This window comes from Desmodus rotundus, chromosome 3 (genome assembly GCF_022682495.2).
Source record: "Desmodus rotundus isolate HL8 chromosome 3, HLdesRot8A.1, whole genome shotgun sequence".
NCBI classification, from domain to species: domain Eukaryota; kingdom Metazoa; phylum Chordata; class Mammalia; order Chiroptera; family Phyllostomidae; genus Desmodus; species Desmodus rotundus.
In genome coordinates, this window is record NC_071389.1 from 136,140,170 (window position 1) to 136,158,779 (window position 18,610).

General features: G+C 42.9%; 1 protein-coding gene across 1 annotated transcript in view; it reads right to left on the reverse strand.

Annotated features, from left to right (window-relative positions):
- Positions 1-18,610, reverse strand: part of TPH2 (tryptophan hydroxylase 2) — a 95,099-nt gene that overhangs the window by 11,048 nt on the left and 65,441 nt on the right. The window lies entirely within an intron of this gene.

The following is an 18,610-nucleotide window of genomic DNA, read 5'->3' on the forward strand; positions in this document are numbered from 1 at the left end:
AGAGGCTGAAATCACACCATTTTTGTTTTGAGAGAAAAGTGAGAAGCTGACAATGAGCAATAAAACTTGCATCAAATTCACACCGTCCTGCATTAGTGATCATAGTGGGCTGAAGTGTCGAGAAAGAGGAAAATTGAAACACTCCTTAAAAGGGGCAGAAATTAATATTTCTTGCCTGTGGCAGTTTGCTCTATTTTCATGTGGAGGTTAACAGGACCCTCAGTTCAGGAGGGCTTCACGTTTTCCCAGAGTGAGGGTGATCTGAGTTAAGTGGGCCGACATCTTGCAGCACCAGGCCGGACCCAAAGGACCAATTAGTCCAGGTCACCGAGCTAAAACCCCAGAGGCAGATTCTCTCTTCCTGGTTCACCTCCCAAGGAAGCTCAGAGCACAGCCCTTCCCACCCCCATCACCCGCGGGGCCCACCAGACTCCTCTGTTCTGACTTTTCTTTCTTTTCCATTACACCACTTTGGGACACGGTCTTCCATTTATTTTTGTATGGTGTGTACTGTTTGTCGCCTGTCTCCCCACCATAGATTATAAACTCCACGGAAACAGGTAGCATCTGTTCACCTAGAGAGGGTTTCCCAAGCTCAGCATTATTGGCATTGTAGGCCAAATAATTCTCTATTGGGTGGGGCATCCAGCATATCGTGGAATGTTTACTGGCCTCTACTCACTAGATGCCAGTGGCACCCCCCACCCCAGCTGTAACAACCACAAATGACACTACACGTTGAAAAACGTTCCCAGGGGAGCAACGTCATGCCTGGTGGAGAACCACTGATACAGAATAGTGTCTGAAACATAATGAGAGCTCCACAAACATCTGGTGAATAAATAAACAAATAGTGAATGAAAGAATTATCTCTAAGTTAGGTTTGTTGTATGGCAGTATGACCTGGAGGAAAGAAACACGAGGAGCCCTGAGTTTAGTCTGGGCCCTACTTTTAATTAGCTACGTGACCACAACCTCTCTAGCACACAGTTTTCCTGCCTGAGACAACACCCATTCATTTATTCTACAAATACTCCTTGAGCACCTATTATACGCTAGACTGCTTTAGCTGCTAAGGATATGCAGCAAACAAGGCAACAAAGCCCCCATTCCCATGAAGCATATAGGCTGTACCGAGATGAGACAGACAACAACAGCAGCAACAAAAATCCACATGCAGGATAATTTCAGGTAGAATATGCTATATAAATAAAACCATGTAACGTGTCAGACGTTAAGCAAAAGACTTAGCTATTTTAGATGGAGAGGTGAGGCAAGGCCTCTCTGAGGGAGTAATATTTAAACAGCTTGAAAAGCAGACTTTTGTGCAAAGATCTAGGGCAGCAATTTTCAACCTTCTTCATCTGCGGCACTCATAAACTAATTACTAAAAAATCTGTGGCACACCAAAAAATGTATTTGTCAATCCGACAAAAAAGTAGGTATAATTTTGATTCATTGCCACCAGACTGCTATTGTTGTGTTGGCTGATGCCATTGTTTTGACAATCTAAGGGAAAAGAGGCCAGTGCCTCTGACTAATAGTCACTGATTGCAGGTTTTAAAAATTCTTGCAGCACAAAGGTTGAAAATTGCTGATCGAGGGGAAAGAGTGTTCCCAGCAGAGGAAGTGCAAAGGCCCTGAGGCAGGAATAGATTTGCATTTCCAAGGACACTGGGAAATCTCAGAAAGGTTTTAGGTGTGGAGAGACATGTTCTGATTTAGTTTTCAAAAGACTGTGCTGATGATGGGTAAAGAATAGACTGTAGAGGCAGAACTAAAAGCAAAGAAACCAGTCAGAAGGAAGTGGCAGCCTAGAGACAAGAGGGTTGAGTGACTTAAACAGACTTGGGCCAAGGGCGACAGGGGATTTGGAGAAGGAATATCATAGAGGCCTCTCATAAGAAGAACCAAACTAAGAGATGTGAGTACGTTTTGAAAAGTTAAAATATTGCCCTCAAGTCTGCCCTCCAAAAACCTCACACAATGCTGGGCACAATGAAGAGGAGCGATCATACACTCGTAAAACAAGAAGACAAAGTTCAGCCTCCTATTATATCAAAAGGAAAACTCAAGTTTAAGGAGGTAAAGCGATTTACTCAAGACCAGTCTAGATGGTGACATTGAAGAGATCTAGAGCTCAGTATTTTAAAGTTTCTAGGTAAAAGATTAATGTTGCATGATTTTCCCTTACAACCAAAAAATGGAGAAGGAAAAGTCACACAGGAAAATTAGAACCTCATAGCATCTTCTTTGTGCGTCTTCAGCTGATTTCCCTAATTTGCATCACATTTATAGCACATGAATTGAATCCTTGGAGCCTGAACATTGCATACAGACATGGAGGGGGGATGCCATCATGTTCTAAAGCCTGCAAAATGCACAGACGGAGCCGTGTACAGCAGCACTCGGGTCAGCCTACTAAGAGCATTTTCCTTATGCCACACCAGTGCATACATAATGCGTCAGCATGATCGTGACCCAAATCCGAACAGGCTGAGGGAGCCCTCAGAAAATTTGGTGTGCCCTATACACAGTCTTCACATAGATCTGGCATCCCATCCAATTTCAGGCGGAATTAAAAGGTCTGCATCAAGTTAACTCAAGGTTCAAAGCTAAGTCTATCAGTGTGTCTTTAGTCCACGTGCTTCTAGAATCAGGGCAACCGCAGAGGAAGGAGTCACTGCCCTCTGCTCCTCATCACTAGCAACATTCTCCACCCCATACCTACTCTGGGAGTCCTTCCTGAAACTCTGACCTCACACAGCTCCATCCGCTCATTCCCTTTATCTACCTTTCGCTTTGGTTTCCTATTGTCCTCAACCACGGAAGGTGCCAAGAAGCTCTGTCTGCAACCCACTCTCCCCAGAGAATTAAGACCTGTTGCTCTGAGACTGTTTTTCCATTTGCAGCTCCACACATGGCTAACAGATAAAGAGAAATGGTAAAATATACCTGAACTCGGGTGTTGGCAAAATTTGAATTATGGACTGGCTCAGAATAATTTTCCTTTTTATGTTTTCAGTAGCAGTAGAGACCTCAAAATGCATGCTGCCCTGGTAGCAGTCAGAAATGGGGAGGAGAGGGCAACCACCCGCGTCCTCTGTCTGGGGGGTAACTGCAGAGCCTGCTTAGAGCTGACCTGGATGACCCCTTGCTGACCTTTCAGCATTCAATGGTAACTGTTTCCGAAATTTTTAAGAAAAATATAATTTGTTTTCCTTAGAGGATTCTCCAGATGTTGGGGATCTATAATTCCCTAGCGATTTACCAGATAAATATCCTACTTATTATTTAAAAAACAAACAAACAAACGAAAAACTCTGAATCTTATAAAAACACCAGTGAAAGACAATTGCAGATTCTTGGCCACTAATGTCTTTTAAATAGAAACAAATAATAGTAAGACTAACACCTCCCAAATTGAAGGGTACCTTTCATCAAAGCTGACGTTCATGAATTCCAAGGTTTGCATACCACTAATTATATGTAATTATTTATAAATATTTTATTTGAATTATAATTACATATAATCATTAACTGAAAACCAAAACAAGAATGACAGATTGGACCTCTTCCACAGAAAAGAGCAGAGTCATTTGCATACATGCAGTCATTAAGCAGAAGAAAGTCTGAGTGACAATCGAAATCCAAACACCGCTGTGGAAGGACAGGCTCCGCACCATGCGGCAGGGAGGAAAGTGAGATAGGTCGCCCAATGCTGCCATCGTCAGATCACTAGTGGTACTGCACCACCCGTGCATCAGTTCTGGCCTAGCCAAACCAGCAGCAGGCACAGCTTGAGCGAACACGGTCCACAGAAACTGAACACTCCAAGAAAGTACACAGTGGTCCCATGTGGTGATTTACAGGAGCACACAGTGCAACATCTTTCTTATGTTTGGTGATGGGCGCCTGAAGCTCGTGCTAAGGCACCTATTCCAATTAAAGAGATGAACATTTTTTTTTCAAAGAGCTCTTAATGGAAAGAAAATTTTCCTCTTAACGGGTCCTTTTGCCTCCCACTTCCCCCACTCCCTGAATCCATGAAAAATCACATAACCTCTTCCTAAGAGTCATGCTATATTCGTAAGCTGTATTAAACTGGTACACAAACTTCTAGGAGGAATCCCAGGTGTCCTACTTCTTTCACTTTCTCCAAGAGACTGGCTACCCATGTCATTTCATAAATGCCTACGTGAGCCCTGGCTGGTGTGACTCAGTAGATGGAGTGCCAGCCTGCAAACCAAATGGTCACTGGTTCGATGCCCAGTCAAGGCACAAGCCTGGGGTGTGGGCCAGGCCCCCCAGTTGAGAATGTGCGAGAAGCAACCGATCCGTGTCTCTCTCACCCAATGATGTTTCTCTCGCTCCCTGTCTGTCTCCCTCCCTTCCCGTCTCTCTAAAAATAAATAAATAAATAAAATCTTTAAAAAATAGAAATAAACGCCTGAGTGAGTGATAAATTTTCTCTATCACCTTCACTAAAAATTTGATCTTTAATACTGGTAGTATATATTTTAAAATCATTGGCCCATTATACCACATTTAGAATTCCATTCTCCATATATCTGGAAAGCAAGAAGCTAGAAAAGAGAGTTTTAAAAAGCCCTGAGATGTGCTTAATTTTATTTACTTTCCATATAAAAGAATTCCTCAGGTGCACATAATTCAAACAAAGTTTACTTATGTGGCTTCCAAGTCCATACCCTAACATAAGAGGGGAACAAGAAAAATATACAAAAAGAGTACTCAAAAAGCACAGAAATATAATATGTGGGTAAATAACTCTAAACACTTCCATACTTGAAGTTATCACCAAACCACAGAACTCGACAACAATGCTAAAACATTAAGATAATACACTTAGCCAGAAGACTTCCCAGTTTAATAAAGTGTTCTCATATATGTAGTCTTACTACTAACTTGACATAGAGCAGTAATTATTATTTCCATTTTATAGATGGGAAAACTGAGGCTCAATGGTCAAGCAATTTGCTCAAAATCCGTAACTCTGGCTGGCAGAGCTAGGAGTCAAGCTCCAGTTTCCTAATTTCAAACCCAGCTTTCTTTCCTCACCAACTGGTGCGTGCATGGATACAGGCCACCATCAGCCTTCACCCAGGCGCAGCACTTCCTGTTGCTGAAATACTGAAACACATCCGTGATTGGGGATAAATAGCTATCGCCTCGGCCCCCATGTGCCCCCAGCCACTCACATGAGCCCAGCCCACTCTTGGGCTCTGTGCCCCACGCCCGCCTCACCACCACCCTGTCATGACGTAGCAAATAAAGTCTGAAGACCTGTAAAGCGGGGAGAACCCTGCCCCAGGAAAGTCTAACAAGTATCTGATCTGTTTGCCCCGCCCCCATCATAACAAAAGGGTGGATCCCATAAGGGAAGGATGACACTCAAAGATGTTCTAACATCAGACGTCTGTACCCCTGGTAAGTGCAGATAAAAGCACACAAAAGGGGGTCCACGCTCGAACAACCAGTAACGTCAGAGAACACACTGAAACCATTGTTTGCAAGATGGAGACCATTCAAAGTCCCCTTCCCGCTCACCCTTCCATCAGTCAGCTCGAGACACCAGAGTGTGAATTTTAGCTACATCACAATGCAGTTTACAAGCAGCAAGTATCTTCTACCTTTGGCCAAAATTCCCTTAATCCTGACTAAATGACAAATGATAACAGGTTGGAAGAGGCCAGAGAGCTAAGCAGGAAGCTGTAGGACAAAAATATTAAGGTGATACAAATCAACAAAAATTGGGAAACACAAGTGAAAATGGAAGCTGCCTTGCTTAAGCCATCACTCAAACAGCATAAGACAGGAAACTTCCCACTAGACACCAATTTGTGTTATTTCTTTAACGATTTAAACTGCAGGTGCTCCCAAGGCTCTCACGCAGAGCCAGGTCACATTAGGTGCGATGGCAATGACAGCCCGACGCTTTGTTGGCGGAGCGAGGGCTCTGACGGGGAAAGCTCTCTGGGACTGGGCTCCAGCAGAGAGCAGACGGGGAGATTTGCATGCTTCGTTATTGTGCCCTGAGCTAGTCCTGTGTGACACAAGAGCAAAGGAAATGCTGGACACTTACAACTGAAAGACACTGGTCATCCACGGTGCTAGGGCTGCAGCTGACCTGTAACCACAGACCACCCACACCACTCTTAAAGCCTCCCCTTGGCAAAAGGAAGTCATTCCTCCTGTGTTCATAGATATGGGGGCCAGTGGCTGCACAGATTCCAAGCACCGCCGTCTGAATGCTATTGCGGCCAGCCCGGAGGTCTAGACTCATTTCACCACGAGCCTCTCAATGAAAATCACCGCAGCGCTTGCCAGGTCACAGCATCATCAAAATCTTTTCATTTCTATTTATTAAATTCCACGCTAAGCTCCAGTTGAGATTACAAAAGTACCAAAAGATATGGTTCTACACTCAAGAAAGGTGTGCCATATGGATGGGAAGACCAGACTAATATAAAAACAATAATTAAACTCTGCTGTTTTTACCTCACCACAAACTTCTTTGTCTTGAAATTACAGCAGGCTTATTGATCTCAGAACACGAAGAGTATGAAGCTTGTGTTGGACTTTGAAAGGTAAATGGAATCTTGGGAGGGCTTCAGCAAGAGGGAAATAATAACATCAGGGGGCTGGGGGAGGGGTGACTTAAGAGATCCCAAAACGGACATCATGAGGAGATAGAGTTAAGTCAAACTATGAGATGTGCCAGGTGACAGGCTCCACTTGAACAGGTAGAGACGGCCTCTTTGGCCAGTGACTCTTCTCAAAGCAAGACAGACAAGAACAGGTAGAGAAAAGCGGAGGGTTGAGATTTGAGTCACTTGTCTTGTCAGCTAGAAAACAATGACCTGAGCTGTGCAAACAGCATAGATTGTCTTGGGTTAAGAACAGCCGTCAAATGAATTAAAATGTAAAAACTTAAGCTCCGAGGAAACATTATGGCAAACCTGGTGGGAAATGGATCATCAAATAGAAGAGGACCATCACAGGAGAAAAAAGTGTCAGCAGAAAACAACTTTTATTGAAGAATACACCGACATAGGCAATTTCCGGCTGTACTGTTTTAGTCAGAGTTTCTCTGTGTGGTTCTTAATACCATTTCCTGTATCTTTTAGGTTGCTTTCCAGAACAAATGCATTTTGTTTAAGTGCCCTCTGGCCATTTCAGTTTTATTGCCCCTTCTTCAGCTTATCTCTTATCTCAGAGCATTTTCAATTTCAAAAGAGACCACCCGGCTTATCATTTAATATTTACTAGTTTTTACATCAGGCTTTATGGTATTTTTATATTTGAAAAGAAAAAACATCCCTCATTCTCTTCCTCCCACTCATGCACTAACAGGAGTGGCCAGCATTCACTTACCATCAGTGCCACCCAAGCTGTTGGTCCACCCCTAGGACTCCGAGAAGACCCCCTGTAAGGCGCTCCACCCTCACGGCTCAATGGCATGTCACGATGACCATACGGTAGCCCAATCACAGAACTTCCCTGTCCCTACTGCCCTAAAGTAAAAGTCCAAACTTCTTCTTAAGGCAGAGAAGACCCTCCGTGACCCAGCTCCTGCATCCCCCCGGCCCGTCTCTCAGCCCTCCTCCTCCCTATTGCCCACCCCTGAGGGAACTGCTTGCCATGGTGCAGACTGATGGCAGTCTTCAGCTTCCCATCTAGGGCTTTGCACACACCTTGCTTCTGTCTGGAATGTTCCTGTCACTGCCCATCACCAGTTGCTGCCTGTGCCCCAGGTTAGGTGGCCCTCTTCTCACCCTCCGTCTAGCACACATGGAGCCATCCTGAAACTGCCAGTCTTCTTGTCTCACCCTCTACCAGACCCTGAACTCCCGGAGGCCAGGGACAGGGTGTAACTTATTTGTTGTTATTCTTGTTTAATGCCTGGTCTACAGCACCCTGCCTGACATGTAGCAGGTACTGTGCAAATACTGAAGGAAGAGAGGGGATGGTTAAGCAAGAAGAGTTTCCCAGTGGGCCAAGCCAACAGGGTCAGTGCCAATCTTCCGGACCAGTAACTACTACCATCAGCAAATTTTCTAATATTACAGGCTTTGAAAAGATGAAAATCTTGCTACTGTACCCATCAAATCAGTTTTCACTTATGGCTTCAGAAATAGATGTGTTTGTTGATCGATCGCTCTCTCATTCACTCTCTCTCTCTCTCTCTCTCTCTCTCTTTGGCCACCTCAACAACAGCCAATACCCTCCAAGCCAGAGGGAGAGAGGAGCTAGCCTCCTAGCAGGCGCCAGGATGGAGGTTGATTGGCAGGTGTCTCCTGCGGAAGCTCAGCCGCCTGATGGTTAAGTGGCTTCCGGCCTCCTTCATTACTACAAGCAGAGCTCTGAAAACCCACTGATTCCGACATCTGGATCCTCATCAGAAAATGTCAGGAGGAAAGTTTTTCAGTTTGCTGTTTCTGAAAGTTGGAGCCAACTGGAGACTAGCCAGGGAAAATGCTAACTGTGCCTGGTCGGGGTACAGAGGAGTCTGACTGTGATGGATCCAGGCCCTGAGGTGCCTCATGGCCCAGGCTGCTCAGAATTCGCAGCTACGAAGAGTTTCTCTCGGCACCACTGCCCAGACCTTCATCTAGCAGGCGATGACACATGAGATCAGACAGACGCTATTTCACCTGGACATGAATTTGTGAGATGACCATTTGTCCAATTCTGTTTTCCACATAGTTCTGTGGCTCTTTAAAAATGGTATTAGGAATACAAATAGGCTTCTTTTTAATGCCTTCTGCACCTGCAGGCATTTTGAGTTTTACCAATCAAAAGCTGGTTTTATATTCATCAGTACTATTCCTTGGACCCCAGATGTGGTAGTACATGTGCCTCAATGCAAGATCTCTGCAACAAAGTGATTCGCACAGTGTGGCTCCCCTTTTAAAGCAATTCCATCTTTTTCCAAATGACCCTTTGCTGAACTTATTACTTAACTAGCTATCTTGAAATGGCCAGACTTCACTCTGAGGACACACACGCCCATCATACCAGGTGCGTAGATTAGCATCCCATTTATATATGTGCTTAATCTCCTTTGCACAGAAGACCTACTTAAGCAAATGCTATAGATTCGGAAGTGCCCAAGAACTGATTTTTATAACCTAAGCAATTCTGAGCTCCTTGAAGGAGGAGGAAACTGATGAGCACATTCTTGGCCGTTCATTTTTCGGCATGCCCTAAAATGTTCTGCATCAAATCATACATTCTCCCCAGATGTGGTGATTGTAAAGGTCAGCTCTTGAATGCTGCTTTGAAAGATGAGGTTTTTACTGACTTCCATGTAAGCTGTGGGTAGTCACCACTGCTTTTAGAGGGTCGTTTCATTTTTATCTCTGCATTACGGAAAGCAACACCCTCCTAGACATTGGGGCTACAGAGCTTGCACTTCCTCCCCTATCTCTTTCCAGGCAAGACCAGGAATCCTGGAGGATGCTCATATGTCTGCAAACTGACAAGAAAGGTATGTTCAGCTGAGAGAGCCATTCTCGCCACTCCACTGCACCGGGGCATCTTCTATTTTAAGGGTTTTTTTTAATGAAGTCATGTTTCTTCTCTAGTCACTAACCATCGCCACTACCATCATCATCTCTTACACTCAGAGTTGACACTACCATCTATATGTGTAAATGGGGCTGAAAAGTGTTACCTGTGAATTGGGGTCCCTGTCACAGTGAGGGTCCATAGCTAATTGAACCTCTAGACAGCATTTCAGCTCTGTTGAGCTCCCCTGTCTCTGACAATCATCACAGCCAGTCACTGAAACCTGCACTCCAGCACAGCGCTAAGCACTTCACCTCACGCTCAGACCTCAAGAGGCCGGCACCATGGAGGTAACAGGACACGGTGCTTCGCGCGCACTGACTTTGGAGTGGAAGAACCAGGGTGCAAGGGCAGGCTCTGCCTTTTACCTCACCTGGGGAAAGTTATTTAGCCAGTCTTAGGTTCCCCGTGTATAAAATAGAGAAAATAAAGTGAATAACTAACATTTATGGAATTCTTACAATGTGTCGGTGCTAAATCCCTCCTCCTACAGATGGGGTAACTAAAATTAGGTTGAAGAACTTGGGCAAGTTTAGGGCTGCAAGAGCCACATGGGAGTTGGTTGTGCCTGACCCCCAAAGTCTATGTTGTTTGTACTCTACCACGCTGTCCACCCTCGTCCTCAGTGGCTGAACATTGCAGAGCCTAGGATTTATGCCACATGCTTGACAGTTGCACTTGGTATGTGCCGGAATAGGTCGGGGTCTGCCTAGCTTGCCTGCAGCCAGCCCTCTATAGCTTGCACTGGGGTGGGTGCTCTCACCCCTTTGTAGCCTCTGGATCAGCCAAGTAACACAGCACAGCTCTGTCGGGGGCCAGTGAGGAACACACATTGAAGCCAGTCACAAAGGGAAGCCAAGTCTTCTGAGTCTTACAGGGAGGAAAGAGTGCTGCAATTAGCCCAGCTCAGGAGAGCTGAGACTATGATAGATGAGACTGGGCTGGAAATAAAATACATCATGTTTATGTTAAAAAGTCATATCACGAAGCACAAAACTAAGTACTACATAGCATTGCTTTAAACTACAGCAATCTACTTAACTTTTGATGTAAATGCATTATTTGATGGGCACAAAATAAATTTGGTAAAGATTAGTGAGAATTCATGAGATATCAAAAAATGGTATGACACGAAATATTTCTGGTATCTCATGACAAGCGATTTTGCCAAATTTACTCTCTGGTTCTGGCGTCCAAGTGGACTGGTGTGTTTGCTGCTACTTAACACCCAATCCTTCTGTTCTCTCTCCCTTCCCCTAGTCAGTAGAGTCCCCTACTCAGTAAAGGGGAGACAGGCAGGTGACTGAAGATGAAATTTCACTCCCAATTCAGGATCAGGTGCCTCACTGAGTTAGGACAACAGCTCAGCTCTGGCCAGTTGTCCCCTTGGGTAAAGGCACTCTGACACCGGAGAGGCTGATCTTCTTCAGAGAAGCTAAGAATTTGGATGTTTATGGGATAGCCTCTGATATGTAAATGCAGCCCCTTTTTTAAATTTAAGCAAGGTGTAGGCTAAATCTATCATTTTCTTGCCCGCCAGAGACATTAGCCAGAACAGAGGGCGCTGACTTGCAGAGGGCAGCGTGACTTATAGAATCTGAATCCCGCTTCTGGAATAATAACCAGCCTCCCAGACCCCAAGCGCAGGCCTTTGCCGCCTCACTTGGTCACACCTTGCCCTGACATCAACTCCTAAGAAGTGGTTTGGTGCAGCGGATCAGGGCTTAGAAAATCCAACAGCTCCGTCTCTGTTATTATTTTACTGTAGGGCCTTGGGCAAGTCTTTGCACTTATCCAAGCCTCCCTTGATTCATTTATAAAATGAGGATTCCCTTCCTTGCCAAATTTTGATTGAGCACCAGCTGTGTGTACAGCACCCTATGGGTACCAGGGACTGTGTTAGGGGACAATGACCTGAGTCCTGCCGATCTTGAAGTGCCATAGTGAGACTCAAATGCTAATTCAGTATAAGAGCTATGACTTAGGAGAAGGTTCCCTGCTCTGAGGTGATTACGGCCATAGTTACCTTCATGGCTGACTCAACCCATCTCGGGGCTCAGATTCCATAGAGAAATTCCTTCCGGGTGGAAGGTTATGGGCTTATTTACAGCTCAACAGCTCCTGCAACCCAATCTAGGGAGCTTTCTGATATGCAGACAATTCACTGAGATGCAAAATTTCCCCAAAGTATTAACATCTGCTCTATCAGCAAGCATATATATCAGCAAATTAAAAATTACCAACTCTACTGCTGAGAAAGTCTTCCTTCAGGAAACCACCTTTGATCATTCGTCCCCGGACCTGACTTAAGTGTCCTCCCCCTGTCTTTGCACTTATCAAGTTATATTTAAATCCCCATTTACTTACCAGTATCCTTCACCACACCCTAAGTCCCCAAGAAGCAGGTCTACCTGCTTCACAGTGTAATTACCAATGCCTGGCACATAGCAGAGGCTCAGTAAATATTACTGAATCAGTGAATGAATGGGCCATAATAGATTCTATCAGACTTGTGGAAACGACATTTAGTAGGAATCCAGCAAGGTTATGTGTTTGCTGGATCACCGTGGCAAAGAAGCAGAATCCAATGCTCCTTTTCTTGCCGATTATAGCCTTGACTTTCACCTGGGGAGAACTAAGCCTTCTCAATTATATTTGAGGTGAACATCCAAAAAAAAAAGTTTTTGTGGAAGCTAAACATTTAAATGTGTCTAAAATATGCCATTTAAAGATATCTCCCCTTGTTTCATTACAGAGAACTTTCAAACCTTGCTAATTAGACACCAACGTAGGACTCCTGTTACCAACATGGAGACACATCCAAAAATGCATGGAAACTAGAGCAAGCAACATCTTTTGGGAGTCTTCCAACAGCTTCTTTGCATGCTGTTATGTTAATGCAGCCATCTTACAGCCAAACGGCAAACACCTGGCTTGAATTCTCAGAAACTTGAATTCATAAGGAGGAGCAGCCAAGATTTGGAACCCCAAATTTCTTGCTTTCTTTAGTTATTACGGGAGGATTGCATGTATCGATGAACAGCATCACTCCTAATCTGCTTGAAGAGTTTAGTCAGGGTTTCATATTTCATGTGCTCTCACCGGCACAAACAATATTTATTCATTTGTTTCCCCAAGCTGTTTTCTGTCACTTGCCTTTCTCTATGTTCACTGAAGGGAGGTGTGCTAATTAACTCAGGGGAGGCCTCCTCCACCTCCAGGGAGAAGCTTGACATCTTTTCGAGGAGGCCTTCCCTCTATTATTTATGGTTAAAACACTTCATATTACAAGGTAGTATGCTGTCTCCATCTAAAACCCCTTTGTAATATAAACTGAATAGCCTGCATTTCAGAAGAGAAAACCTGAGTTGCTGAAAGTTAGAGAATTACCCAAGGTCACACGGAAGACAGAAATTCTCTACAGGGGCCTTTCCTGTACTTGAGTCTTACAATGTGGCCACCTAGGTATCTAAGAGTACAGTCATGTCAAATACACTCGCCAGCATTTATCGGACACTTAGCCCTGTGCTAAGCAGCTTTACAATGCATCCTCTCATTGATCCTCAACAGGTCTGCAAGACTTGAGAGTTGCTCTTGCTTTGAAGATGAAAAACGAGGACACAGAGAAGTTAACTAACTTATCCAAGGTTACCCAGCCAGTAAGTGATGGAGCCTAGATGCAAACCCAGGTCATTTGACCATAAAGCCTGCACTCTGAATCACCCACCACACTACTGCCTCACAAGCAGGCCCCTAAGATGCATGTGCTCACGGAAAACCAACAGTGTCCTATACGGTAGGGTCACTCTATCTTATTCCAGCTTTCCCTTTACTCGCTGCAAGTATGGTTATCTGAGGTCAAGCGTTATGAGGAAAGATGTTTATGATCTTACTCAAAAAGAGAGCAGGAGGGTGAACATTGATTGGATAAACATAGCACTCACTAATGGGGGCAAGACTAATGCAATACGTAAAGGCCGTCAATTAAAATATGTATGGAAACCAACTTTTAATTTTAAAAAGTTTTAATTTTTAATTTAAAAGTTTTGTTGGCTAACTTCTCAAAAGAAAAAGAAAACAAAACTCGTTAGCTGCATAAGACGTTCACTAAAACACTTCACAATTTATATGAGCGAAAAATCATAAATCCCCTATTTCTAGAGTACTTCCAGTTTATTCTTTCTCCTATTGATGTGCAAGACAAGGCCTCTCCTGACGGCCTAAGTCTTTGATAAATGGATGAACACCTGGTTGCTCCTTTCCCCAAAGCCAGGGCTCCCTTTTACTTAGTTCTTACTTGACTCGGCAAAATGACTGTTCAGGAAAATTAGAAGGCTATATACCAAATGTTAATAGTATTATCACCGCCATGATGTTGCAAATGATCTTTATATTCTTTTCCTTACTGTATCCATTTTTTTTTAATTTTTCTACAATGAATATGTGTCACTTTTGGAATAAGGAAGAGACACAAAGGTTTTTGTAAAGACTTTTCAGTAAAGGAGCCCCCCAAGTCCCCCTACGTCAGACCCCCCTCCAGTGCTCAGAAAGTGATTTTTTTATGGACCCTATAAAGACAGACTTGGAAGGAATGATGATGCCCCTGGGGTGATTTACTCCTCCCAACCCTCCCAGCCTTCTCACTCGCACCTACTTTGGATTTAAATCCTCAAGTGACAGGATTTCATTTTCTGGGAAACCTTTCCCCAGTATGAAATCCACCCATCAGAAATATCCTAGAAATGCCCATCGTTACTGTGACAAGCATATAAAACTACAAGCAACTTACAATATTTAGAAGAAGGGAGCAAAGAGATTTTTAATCACTCTGCGTTCAATCTCCTGCCGCGTTTCTTTTTGTGCTGCTGTTCATTGTGGCTCCTAATGTACGTACAGCCCTACCTTTTACATCTGTTAAATGCATTCTGGGTCTTTATATCGCCGTTCAGAAGAATAGCTTTGGAAATCCTTTTGACTTCTTTATGTGAAAATGGCATTTGTGGAATGGGGTAATTAAATTCCTATAGTTTGATATAATATTATCTCTGCTATTCTACCTCATAAAATATAAAACTCCCAACCATCTTCTGTCTGCTTTTGGAATTTCACCACAGAAATGGAATTACACCACAGATATTTCTGTTAATACAAGTCGAAGATTTGAAGAGCCTTCCCCATTAGAGTTAAACCAGAAAACTTCTTTGCACATCTTTATGGAAATTAAAATGACTACAAAGGTCCCCTGTGCTTGATGAGTGCATTGCGGCTCACTTTGAGAAGAAAAAGTAAGAAGGTCTCAGTGTCAGGGCTTTCGAATCACAGGAAGAACTTAGCTTTGGATGAAGACCTAGAGAACTCCAGGTCTTGAAATGACTTTAAAATTCTTTAAATTATAATACAGCTCTTTTGGGGCAATTCGGCTTTCTTGGGTAACAGCCAGGTCAAACACTATGGTACCCGGGTGTGACGTAGATAAAGGCAGACATCACTGAGGCAGCCCACCCCCCATGCTCCTCAGTCAGCACTGGGTAGGAAAACATCACCATTTTAAGAAGACACTTGAGGCGCAAAGAGATCATTTAATTTGTCCCTGAGTACAAGGCTAGGAAGTAACAAGGCTGGAACTTTTATCATCAAAAAGACAAAAGATAACAAATATTGACCAGGAAATGGAGAAAAGGGAACCCTTTTGCACTGTTGGTAAGAATATAAATTCATACGGCCCCTATGGAAAACAAAATGGAGATTTCTCAAAAAAAAAAAAAAGAAAAGAAAATAGATCTACCATATGACCCAGGAATTTCACTTCTGAGTATATCCAGAGAAAATGAAAATGGTATCTCAAAGAGATAACTGCACTCCTATGTTTATTGGAGCTTTATTCAAATTGCCAAGATATGGAAACAAGCTGAGCATCCATCAATGAATAGAGACATATATATACATGTAAATGTATATATATATATGTACATATATACACTTTTCCCCCCATTGGAACATTATTCAGACATTATTCAGTCATGAGAAAGAAGGAAATTCTGCCAACTGTGGTAGCACGAATGGACCTGGAGGCATTACGCTACGTGAAATAAGTCAGACAGAGAAACACAGTACTGTATGATATTACTGGTACGTAGAATCTAAAGTGCCGAACTCATAAAAGTGAAGACTAGAACAGTGGTTACCAAGGACTAGAGGGTGGGGGTTGGGGGTGGGGACAAAGAATTGGTCAAAGTGCACAACCCTCCAGTTATAAGATGAATACGTTCTGGGGATCTAATCCATAGCATGGCAATTATAATTAATAATATTATATTATACACGTAAAAGTTGCTAAGACAGTAGATCTTAAATGTCTCAGCACACACATGCACAAAAAGAAATGGTAATTGTGTGGTGTGATGCAGGTGTTAGCTAACCAATCATTTTGCCATATATGAGTGTATTATATCAAGTTGTACACCTTGAACTTGTGCATTGTTACGTGTCCATTGTATCTCAATAACACTGGGGGTAAAAAAGCTGGCACTCTGGCCCTATTGGGCCGGCTTCAGGTTCAAACCCTGTCCACATCACACTGCGTCACACGTACTGCCCACCCAAGATCCTGAAGAGCAGCCACATCAGGTGCTGAGAGACCCCCCAACTGCTGACTTGTGGCATCCACATGGACAAAATTAAGTGGGTACAGAGTTCACTCAGCACACAAAGAGAATGAACAGTTACCAAAGCAGCTCTATGTTTGTGAGTTTCCAAATATCTGAAGTAGGTTTGGGGTTTTCTTCATCTGCAGCTATGTAATGGCTCTCAGAAGCCCCTAGGACATAGTTATAAATGATGAAGAAAGATCTGAGTTGCAAAATATACAACTATTCCAGATTGCAAATGGTTTTGTTTCTAAACATAGTGGGCAATCTAGAACTCTCTTTTAAAATAATTATTGATTGATTTTAGACAGAGAGAAGAAATGAGAGAGAGAAACATCAATTTGTTGTTTCACTTATTTATGCAGTCATTGGTTGATTCTTGTATGTGCCCTGACTGGGGATAGAACCCACAATGTTGACATATGGGGATGATGCTCTAACCAAATTAGCTACATGGCCAGAGCGAGAGCTCACTTTTCATTTCTAGATAATGGTGGTGTTCTGTTCACATCATGATGTGAATAGGTGACAAACACCTCATAATGGCAGCGATGAATATCATACATGAAACACACACACAGAGCAAAACTGCCTTAGCTTCTATATCAAAATGCTCAGAAAAGAGCCCTGGTCAGAAGTAGGCCTGGCCTTGAAGCACCAAGGGAAGGTAATGGTGAAAACAATGAAAAAGGACGGAACGAGCTCTATGGGGCTCAAGAAATACAGTGTTCTTTGCCAGGAGTTACTACTTCTCTATATTCATGGAAGACCTAAGAGTGAAAATAATGAGTTGGAATAGATATTATTGATTTTTAGTTAAATTGCTCTCAGAAAAAATACCCAAACTCATCATCTACCCAAATATCTCAATTAAAAATATAGGAAAGTGCATTCCTTTCAGTTCAGCCTTCTGTCAGCTTTGTATCAGACGATCCGAACAGTTGTACTTCAAAGGTGCTGCAGAGACTAAATTAGCCTGAGGTTTATTAATTCGAGCTTTCTGTAGAGACACTAAAAGGTGCTTTTAATGTCATCCATCTTCAGAGAGAACTAGAGTTTTCTTTTAAAAGCATCCAAAAATTCCCAACTCCAGCCAGCTGGGCGAAGATATGAGAGACCTGGAAACAAGCTCACGTCCTCCGCAGACAGAAAAGCATTAATTGCCGATTCATAAACTAGCTTACCTTTCAATTATACTTCTAACATGAATCCAAGTAGAGTATTAAGACTGAATGTACATTTTATTACCACTCTCAGCCTGAGAAAGTACTGGTTACACCTGAAAATTCAAACACACTTGATTCATGGCCATCAAAAGCCCCAATCAATGCAAACTCTTTAACTTGGAACAAATGAATTATTTGTTTTGATAAAGTATAAACAGAATACTGTTATTAGTTTTATGACATTTCATTCCTGCAAAAAAAATTAGCTGGTGATTAGGTCTCTCCTCACAATGAATTCATCCCTTTCAAAAAAATATTCTAGACTTGTATCTCCTAAACTGTGCTCTTTGGAATATCAATAGTCTGGGGTGCGAATACACATTCCATAGAAATAGACTTCTGTGACCATATGATATAGTTTCTTCATTCTCAAGTTCACTTTTTTTTCAGTTTTTAACATTAACAAAATGGAACTTCATCTTACAAAAATGCAAGAAAATTTTGCTAATTCCCCCTTTAAAAAAATTAAGGGGGTATTTTACAACCAATGGCATCCTAAAATGGAGAAAGCATGGTCAATTTGGAAAAATAATTTTTTATCACTTGTGGAGATTTACTCTGCACCTTACTTTATCAAAGGCTCTGAGAAGTCCTACACTTGGAAAACAACACCGCTCACTGTATTTAACCCAGAGTTCCCCACATGTATTTGCCCGTGGATCCCTCGTTATGCAGAACCCATCATATCACCTCATGTGACTAAGGTTCTGGTAGCACATTCTGAGAAGTTCACTTATTCCTTCATTACCCTTGGCCAAGATACTTCTCTCGCCAGCCTCAGGAAGAAGACCCAGTGACAGAATCCCTTCCATCAGAAAGTGAAGGGAAACACGTGTCACGACCAACAGAACTCAATGGGTGACCTGAAACTCAGTATTCTGGGCCAGAAGCCGATTTATTCTGCTTGGGAAACATCTGTGATGTATTCATACTGATTGCTTTCTCCTAGAAGTGATGCACAGTTTTGCCTGCTCAAATGCCTTTACGATGTGAAAAATGAACACACGGAATTGAAGCCCTCTGCATCAATAGGGTGGGATTTACCACCTAGTGAAAGGGTCCCCTTTACACTTCCTAACACTTGGGAGAAGAGAAATCAATATTTTTCTACAACTAGTTCCTAATTGTACCTTATCAGCAAGTTTC